We start from the raw sequence: 10579 nt of genomic DNA on the forward strand, positions 1-10579 counted from the left end.
AGATATATGTTTCACATGTAAGCACATAAATCACAACAACATACGATATGATTAATTTCGTACATTAAACACAAGAAAATATTAAAAACGATCTATTTCTCTGCAGAGAGATCATCTCCAAATTCACGAAGGGACTTGTCTTATTAAATAAAATTTACTTTATTTATATTGAGATTGTTTACATACATACAACTTTAATTAAAGATAACGTAAGCGTTTTCATAATCCGCAGGAATTATATAGATTAAGAAGAGGCTTTATCTCTTAGTGAGGCACCACTGCTCCTTACGAATCGCAGATCTCCCGCTCTCCTTCTTCTCTCTCCCCTCTCTCTCTCTCTCTCTCTCTCTCTCTCTCTCTGTTTCTCTATCTCTTTCGCCTCCTCAGATCCCGATCTCGATCTTGTCTCATCGCGACGCGTCTTGTTCGGAGCTCTCGAGCCCTCCTCTCCTTTCTCTCACAACGCGCACGAAATCGCCGCCGAATCGTCGAGCGGGCGTTTCTCAAGGTAGGAGAATAAGTGACCGAGAACGCGACCCGAGAAATCGTCAAGCCGCGGCGCGGCGGAGTTTGGCGGCAATTGAAGGAGCCACGGAAGAGAAGAGAATGAGAGAGACAGTGTGTGAGAGAGAGAGAGAGAGAGAGGGGCAGAGAGAGAAGAGACGAGGCACGGAGAGTGACGGCGAGAAAAATCTTTCGCTCGCTCGCTCGCTCGTTCACTCACTCGAGTCTCGAGCGGAGAGAAAATGAAACGGGAACGTACAGACGGGACGGGCGTTAGCCCGTTAGCGGTATAAGTACAGGCGTATCGCGCGGCGAAGCGATCGCGACAATGGTATCGCTATACCCATTTGCTGATCGCGGTCGCGACGACGAGGCGACCCGACCTGACCCGACGCGTCCCGTTGCGTCGTGTCGCGTCGCGTCACCTCGTCTCACCTCCTCTCGTCTCGTCTCGTCTCCGATGGCTCGAGATCGAGCGCTCCACCTTGACGGCTCCACCTACATCGCACGGTGCGCGATAGAACACTCCGCGCGTCGTACTCCGCTCGCCTTTCGCTTCGTATCCTGATATACAGGGTGCTCCAGAGTTGTACGATCGCCAGATACTATATAGTATTATATTAGGTGTAGTAAAAAGAAATCCATTATTTTTGCATGAAATTGAATGGAAAAATAATGGATTTCTTTTTACTACACCTTAATATATAATAACCGAATGTATAACGTTATTTACTTCTTTTTGAGAATCAATATTTTTGCTCCGCGAAATTGTTACTGAGACTAGTCTATATTCATACTTCACTTTTAAATGTGCGCATTTAGCAGACTGATTGTGTGAGAACTAAATTTATTAAATCTTAAGATATATTTTTTCAATAGTACTGACTCATTTACTTACAGTAAATAAATATTTACTCGATTAAAAAATGAATGAATGAGTTGAATCGAATAGTTCTTGTATCAAATATATGAATATATGGTTACATTTAGTACGAAAGAATGATTTTGTTGATGTATCAAAAAATTTAGCTAAAATTTGAAATTAAAATTTGTTGGACCATGAAAATAATTATGTAGTCATCTCAAGCATGACGAGGACACTGCAAAGTGTTTTGACAATCCAGCAACCAGTTTGATTGTCCTACATTGGATTATTTTAATAGCCCAACAAATTATTTTTAGATCTGTATCTCACTAAATTTTTAGACACTTTACCAAAATCGTTCCATGTAAATATCTAATTAATACTTAAAATAAATATTTATTAAAATTACATTACAATTTATTAAAATTAAAATATATTTCTTTCAGAAGCATATAATTTACATATTATATATACTGTTATATATACTGTAGAATCTCAGAAATAAATAAATGCATTTATTGATACAAGTGAAATACGAATATCTTATGTCTTATGTTTATCCGATGACGTACCGTAATAATCATAAAATTTCAAGAAACGATTATTGTTGGTGTTACAACAGACATTATCGACTTACTAATCTTCATGCAATTTGCTCAATCAGTTTTTTTTTAACCTCGTTTATTCGTGACAAGTCTATTTATGTTGGTAAATTATCGTATCGTATATTGCAAAGCTTGCAAAGTGCGACAGGATGGATCGCGCCAACGTCCTTCGGCGGGAAAAGAACGCGCGGCTGATTAGATTAAACGTTGCAACGTGCGTCTTGCGTCTAGTGTATTACGTATACACGTCGGATTTGCGCGGTTCTCGGCGTTTCGGCCGCGCCGGTGCGAGTGAAACGGCGAAAGTCCGCGCGTTGCACCTTCGTTTGACCGCTGTTTTTTCCGTGCCGCCGGAATGATACGAAAGGTCACGGAACGCTTAGAAGAACTTTCTCTGCGTTTGGTGATCGTTAGACTCGCGTGCCAAGTAAAACTATATTTACCTCGCCGACACGCCGTTGCAGCGCGTTCTCTCCTTTTCCGAACTACAATTTACGCGAAGAATCAATTCGATTCGCGCAGGTAAAATGTTTCACAATGAGATGCGATTTCGCGATATGCGGGGTGTTGTACTTTTTTAAGGATCTGCAGGAAACTCTAGATGTGTATTTCTTGAAAAATTTCGGATCGAGCTTTTCCTGCCAAAAATTACAAAGATATTCGATGTTGATTTAACTATTAGCTGAGCTTTAGTAGTTGAAATCTTAAAGAACAGAAATATACAGCAAGATTTGATTTTTTAATTAGTTTCAATTAGCATTTTTCAATTAGTTTTATTTAATTTCAATTTTTTTTTTTAGTATTTGCTATTCAACATTTTATTTTTAAAATATTTATCAAAAGACTTGATGAAGACATTACTCGTAGTTTTTTTTTTATATAATTATTATTATATATCGTGTAGAGTATTTCTGACATGAACATCTCATGAATATCTCAATTTTCATTTGTTCTTTTTGATAATTTACATTTAAATAAAGATATCAATTCTATACTCTTTCAACCAAATCCTTTCGATAAAGATATAAATACACAATTTTTTTTAACTGTGAAATTTGCGCTCTTCGGAAAAAATAATTTTGCTAAAGTATTTAAAATTACTGTCCTAAAGTTACTGTCCTAAAAATAATTTGGTCGTTAAAATAATTATGTACATGCGATGTTTAAATTGGTTGCTAGAATGTCAGTTTTTTTATAACATCATTATTATAACTACCTACTTGAATGTCTTATATTAGATATTTTGACATTCCAAAAAAATTTATTTTCAGATCTGTATCTACACTGTTAGAAATGTAATCACGAGTTTCTTTTATATGTAAATGAAGCTCGTGGTTATAAACGAAATGAAAAGTAATGAATGATTTAACAGAAAATTAAGTTACAGTAATTACTTAAATATAATGAACGTGTACATTAAATTTATGTACTTTTAATGTACTTTTTATAAAATTTATGAAATTTAATGTAACTTTTCATAAAATTTCATAAATTTTCATGAAAAATACATTAAATTTTATGCAAATATATAGTTTTTAGTTATAAATACAATTAAATTTAAATAATGTCATTGAAATTAAGTTCAAATTGTGTAACTTAAAATTTAATGAAATTTAAGAACATTTTTAACAGTAACTAAATTTTTACTTACTTCAACAAAAGCCATACTTTCCGTGCAATTATATAATAATATGAAATTCATACATTTTGCGAATTTATAAATATTCTAGACGTTCCAAGCGAATAATGAAGAATTAATTAAGCACGCGGAATAATAACACATTTTTTTCCACGAATAGGTTATTAAAAATTACTCTTAATTCGAAAAGATTATGCTACTGAAGTTTCACACACATGCGCATAAAATATCTTTTATATAATCCATTGGAATGACGTAAATCTTTAAGAGATCAATTCATCGGCATTGGTAATTATGGCGATCATTAACCAATACAATCTTAGAATATTACAATTTTCCTAGGTAAAAATAAATAGCGATTACGTAGTAGTGTACAAGATTAAAGGCTTACATAAAGAACATCACTCGTTACGACTAACGAAAAGAAATCAGAGGTACTCTCGGCATTGCTGCACGCCCGCGGTCGCGCAATGAAAAATCACCTGTATGCTCTGTCATAAATCAGCTCTCGGAAAATCTGGCAATATATCATTTCTATACATAGTATCGTTCAGAAAACATCAATTTTTGGCTTCCAAGGAGATATCATATTACTGACACGAATATAATCGTGGAATGTTATTCACAATGATATAACGATAAAATCATATGGTTAAGTATCTCTTAAAAAAGGTACTCTCCCTTAACATATCACACATATAATGTACAGAGAGAAAGATTAATTAGTTGACCCTAGATTAGCATTAATTCAATCAGCACAAAAGTCTGATCAGCGGTATCTGTGGGAATAATTCTTCAATAAATTCATAATCGCGGACATCGTGACTGCCTGTTGACCTCTGATGTTACGAGAGTGACATGGACGTCTACCACGGTATTGAGTATTCTTGGCATATATTCATGTTCAGTGGCGTGCGAGTAAAAGTTCGTTGGTGGCGGCCGCGGCGACAACGGGTCTATCCATTCGCGAGCGTGTCTCTCCGGGTAATCGCTACTCCAGATTGCGCAAGCACCTTCGGCCACGATCTTATCGTGTCGGCTGCAGTGTACATTGTATGTACATGTACCCGCACGCATTCATACGCCCATCACGCACACATAGATACAAGTGTCCTTTACGCTCGATGGATTCCGTGCGTGCATGTCGATAGATATGCGTACGGATTATGAACGTATGTACGTGTGTCCGCGTACGAAGAAAGAAAAAGCGTGAAGGGTGGTGAGGAAAGAGGAACGAAGTGTACGCTGGAAACAGTGGAAACTCCCTGGATCCTTGAAACAACACGGATAAGCCTAGCGCAACTTATGAATATTGATGTACCTTTCTCGACGGCCAGACCGCACCTCTATCACTCGTTTCTATTCAAGAACCGATCATCTTCCCTTCTCTCGTTTTGAATTGAACATTCATCATCGTATGCCGCGATTTTTCGATGGTATAAGACCATGAGACTGGTTATTGACTTCATTTTGCGTTATACCTACACGGAAGAATTTTTACTCAAATATCTAAAAATTTAGCTGAATAAAGATGTGAAAATAATTTTGTTGAGTCACCAAAATAATTATGTAGGACGTTCAAACTGGTTACTAGAATGTCAAAACTTTTTGTAGCATTACTCATCATACTTGAGATTATTACGTAACTATTAGGTGATCCGACAAAATTATTTTTAATTCTGTATCTAATTAAATTTTTTAATGCTTCAACAAAATCATTCTTTCAGAAATGTAGTCGTCAACTAGATTAATATTAATTGTTAAAATTAAATTAGCTTATATAATTTTGATGAGTTTCCGGAAAAAAAGGATTTTACAGAAATACCTAAAAATTTAACCAGATATAGATCAGAAAATAATTTTGTTAAATCATTCAAATAATTACGTAAATATTGATGACAATGCTACATAAAGTTTTAAAGTTTAACATTCTAGCAGCCAGCTTGGGCGTCCTAGATAATTATTTTGATGATCTAGCGAAGTTATTTTCAGATCTACAGCTAGCGAAATTTTTAGATACTTCAACAAAACTATTCTTCCGATGTTATCTTGAAAACATAAATATAAGTCGATTCAACTATATGTATAATTTATTGTTATTTTGTGGATTAATCAGTATTTACTTAAAATTATTTAATTACTTGTAAAATTACGAATGACACATCGATTTTAGTGAAGGAAATGTTATTTAATTCTTCGTGCCTATTGGAAGAAAAAGACAGAGTGAGAAAAAGAAATACATAGAAAACGACTCTATTAATTTTATATAAAATCCTATTATCTTCAGAATTCTGAGGAAAGTGTAGGCCGAGACTTGTAAACAGTTGTACGCTCAAATGTCGCGTGTTCACCTCGGGGTCTCGAATATTTTCTTGTGACGCGTGTAATCAGCCTCGCGGTTTCACATTTTAATTAATTTACACTTCAGCGCAGTGTAACCCGAGATGACCTTATTATTCCCTCGCGAAATCCAAGGGAGGTAATATTAGACGAATGACACGAGACAATCCGTTGTATTGCGACTATAAAGCGCGGGCTCTTCCCACGCGTACTCATATCTCTAAGCTGGAAAACACTTTGAGCCAAGGCTCTTGTCCAGAATCACCTTAGCAGCTGTATATGTCGTCTGAACACCTCTTGTTCTCCAAAGGTCGACGGTTACAGAACGCGCATGAAACGAGGCAGCTGGGATTGCCGACGGGATATCGCGACGCAACGAATGTGGCCGTAAAATTTTTCTTTGCCGTACCGCACACGGGGATAAGAGGGGAAATTGTATCTCTGCTAGTCGCAGTCGTTGGATACCGGTTTTGGTACTGCATTGTTTCGATCTAGCGACATGGCAATTCCATGCAATCTCGTATTGCTGCATTCTTAAAACGATACACGGAAAGGACACTTTGCTACTGAGTGTCTAGAAAGTTACTTAGGATCTACAGATCTAAGAAAATAATTTTGTTGGACTATTAAAATAATCATGTATATGAAAAGAACGATTTAACTGAAGTATCTAAAAATTTTATTGAATACAGATCTAAAAATAATTTTGTTAGGAGGTAGGACCATTAAAATAATTATGTTGAAAAGTAAAAAATGATGAGGAATGCTACAAAAAACAGTTTTGATATTTTAACAATTTGTTTCAGCATATAATTGTTTTTAATGGTACACTAAAATTTTTTTTCAAATCTGTATTTAATTAAATTTTTAGATACTTTAGCAAAATTATGTTCTTTCCGTGTAGGACGCTTAAGCTGATTATTAGAATGTCAAAACTTTATACATTATTCATCATGCTTGAGTTCTCTACATAATTATTTTGATGGTTCAATAAGATTATTTTTAGGTTTGTATCTATCAAAATTTTTAAATACTTCAGATTATTCTTTTCATATATGGGATATATGCTGGACATTACATATATATACGTTGTATGTTACACCGCGATAAAAAAGTATTTATATGCTGAAAATCAAATGAAATTTGGAATCTGTCAAATTGCTATCAAATATCTCTAGACGAAGGAATACTTTTAGGGAACTCTCTTTAATTTCATTTATCTCGCTGAGATGCTACGGTTTTTTTTTTTTTTTTTTTTTTTTTTTTTTTTTTTTTTAAAGAAAGTAGTATCAACGCAGAGATTACTTAATAATATCAATATCGGAGATGTTTTCTTACTCTTAACTTTTAATAATTTATGTATGAATTGTAATTTTCTACAAAACAATTATCTGCTGTGTTAATTCTATATCTATTTTACGTTGAAAGATATTATTAATAGCTATTATTATTAATAATTATTAATAAATAATAATATTTATATATAATTACTATTAATAGCTAAAAAACAGTTGCCAGTAGGAAGTAGCCAGTTGCCTTCGTTGACAATTCTTGGTACGTCACTGCTTTTGTTCGCACTGATTGTTGTGCGATCTGCCGTTCTCTGTTACATTCGGTATGGCATTCTTTCAGTAATAGAGGCTGGAGTACAGCCAACAACCTAATGCGAGTCGACGTGGCAATTCGATCTGACTGTACCTGTATCTTAATCACAACAGCAAGCAAATAATTTCTGCGCGATACATGGATTAACTGCAAAAATTTCATCAATCTCCATAATCAATCTAACAATTTTACTTTTTCTAAACGATAATCTTTCCTGCATTCATTCACTCCAATCATTTACAATCAGTTATGTACATATTTTTCTAAAAATATCTAAAAAATCTATCTACGCGAATTAACGAAGAAAATAAATTTTTATTGTGCTGAGGTTTTTGAAACGTATGCAAAAGAAACGTTTTGCAACTGCTTACAAAAGATTATTATTGCTAAATCAAGTTTTATTTCAAAACGTTACTTTATCTTTTATACGTATAATATGACTCATAGTTATATCGCAGTTTTATTGTATTAATCAATATTAACCGCAATCCGATATCGGTATATCATTCGAGAATTTATATTTTGCGTCCTTACAGAACGCTTTATGTTTGTTTGTTGCATTCCTAAGTTTACGTCGCGTGTTTGCGCTCTTAGCATTTAATCTTTTGCTATCGCACATTGCGATTAAAGTCATTTTTACCCCAATGCCCAACTTATGGACGTGTTTCGCAAATCGTTTTATGCGAACGGCGTATTCCTCAAGGAAATCGTGGTTTTCCTTGAATAGCCGAATAGCTAGCTATCGATTATTACCACTGGTTCCGGTGAACGTGTGCCGGCTCGATGTCGCGGCTGCGAAAAGGAAACGCGTGCACAGACAGAGCGCGAGGCCGCGGTAGCCGCGCTACTGTGAACCGGTTTCCGATATCGCTCAAAAATGCCCCCGTCGGCAATAATAATTTTAATCGACACCCAGACTGTCCCTCTCGCGTACACGCTGCTCTCACACTCGCGCGTGTATATTCGCGAGATGTCGAAGATATGCGCTTGACAAGGCATATGCTCTGGCCCGGGTGAAAGGAAAACGCGCGCGCCTACTACCTTCGGAGACAGAACGAGAAGGATTCCACGGCGAGCTAGGATATGCACGACCGCAGGAGACACGCGCACTTTTCGCAGAATACCGCACGAAAGCTGATTCCAGGCGAGCGTTAGGTAGCGATGACACAACATGACCGCGAGTCCGAAACGCAATCGTGAGGTAATCACGGGAACATGTTAGGTTATTTTTGCTAAAAAGGCTCGAGGCAATAACGTCAAAGTTGTAATAAATTTCAGAAATTCTTCTTTTACGTGAGTAATGATAAAATTCAGGAGATTCGATAATTTAAAGATACCTAAATGTTTCAATAATTCGACTACATTCCTTAAGCTTGAATATTTGATATTTAGTATGGAAATCTTGTCATGAAAACAGTTTGTGAATTTAGATATTATAATTTTCTTTGAAATTTATGAAGATTTTCTTGTTAATCAAGGAAACGTGATAGTTTTCGACTAAGCCAAGCGCAACGATTAGAAATAACTACATAAATTTTTATTCCGTATTAAACAATTAGGAAGTATGTTAAAGATGTATACCTTTCACATCCTCGATAAGTAAATATTTTCCTATTTTTAATTATTAATTATTTTATGATATGTGTTGTAAAATATTTGCGAACGATGGATCACTTCCGAAACAAATATACCTTTGTAGTAGACGATGACTGTCCGAGAAATGGAACGATGAGAATGCTATGCATGTATAGTCAAGAAAACCACTCCAGTTCGAGATACCGTTTTATTTCGTGTGCAACGCACTTGTATCGGGTTCACACGATTGGTTGTCCTTCGCACTTGCCATTAACTTAAAAAATTATCTAGTAGCTAATTTTTGTACATTGAGAGAAAAATATATTGGTATTTGTAACTATAATTACATGTACTATAATTATGATTATTACTGCTATAATAATAATAACAGTAACTATGTATATAGTTTTAGCAACAAATGTATATAGTTAACAACCTAAAATGACTATAATTATGATTATTACAACCATAAAATAGTTGAAATTACCATAAAAATGATTCAAGTGATTATAATTTTATAGTTATATTTTGGGACAACCATATTATTATTATTATTATTATTCCTAACATTAAACTATAAAAATAGAACTCCTAATCATAATTATTTTATCATGCAATTATAGTAAGAAACATCAAACATTTTTCTCTCAGTGTACAAGGTTCTAGCAGATATTAATATATTGGAATAGCTGATATCTTTATTGCGATGTGTTTCCAATTTTCATATAAATAATCGTAAACTTTCCAGACGTACCTATCGTACTCTTAAAAGTCACTTTTAAAAATTAATACAGTACGTTTTAAGAACGGTATGTATGTACATATGTTTATGATGACAGTGAAATATGATCGACGCCCACTTTCATAATACTAAACCTTCGAAGGTTGATATCACTATTTAAATGTAGCAATAGCTTGATATATCACACAATATTACGAAAGAGAAGAATGTATTAAAATCTGCAATATGTGTCTAGATTTCAATTGAATTTATTTAACTCGGAGCTTGACCCATTTTATAAAATGGAATATTTCAGTTTTTTTATTGTCTAATTTATAATTTCTCAAATAAATATCAAAATTTATCTTCTAAAAGTTTCTCATATCTCATTAATTTTTATTTGAATTTATTATTCATTTGTTTCTTATAAAATAATAAATTACACGGAAAGAATTTTTTTTTAGAATTATGATATATATTTACCCTGAAAATATGATGGTTAGGGTACAATATAATGTTTTAAAGATTTTTACCATACACTTCAGTAAAATTAATCAAACTTTTTATACTTTACTTTTATATTTTATTATAATTTTATTAATGAATGAGAGAGATTTATATTAAAATTCTTCGAAATACATTGCTGTCCCACGATTATCATATTTTCAAGGTAAACTTTAAGAAAAAATTCTCTCCATGTGTGTGTATATGTATATGTATGTATA

The 10579-nt window shown here is 34.0% G+C and overlaps 1 protein-coding gene across 3 annotated transcripts in view; it reads left to right on the forward strand.

Annotated features, from left to right (window-relative positions):
* Positions 1-10579, forward strand: part of LOC108694679 (nuclear hormone receptor FTZ-F1 beta) — a 24304-nt gene that overhangs the window by 2491 nt on the left and 11234 nt on the right. The window contains exon 1 of one of the 3 annotated variants that reach the window (XM_018204313.1): positions 7-508. The exons of the other annotated variants lie outside the window; for them this stretch is intronic. The gene's annotated coding sequence lies outside the window, so the exon portion shown is untranslated. Of the gene's footprint in view, positions 1-6; positions 509-10579 lie in introns of those variants that run through there. 3 annotated transcript variants of the gene reach the window in all.

The sequence above is a fragment of the Atta colombica genome, unplaced genomic scaffold (assembly GCF_001594045.1).
Source record: "Atta colombica isolate Treedump-2 unplaced genomic scaffold, Acol1.0 scaffold121, whole genome shotgun sequence".
NCBI classification, from domain to species: Eukaryota; Metazoa; Arthropoda; class Insecta; order Hymenoptera; family Formicidae; genus Atta; species Atta colombica.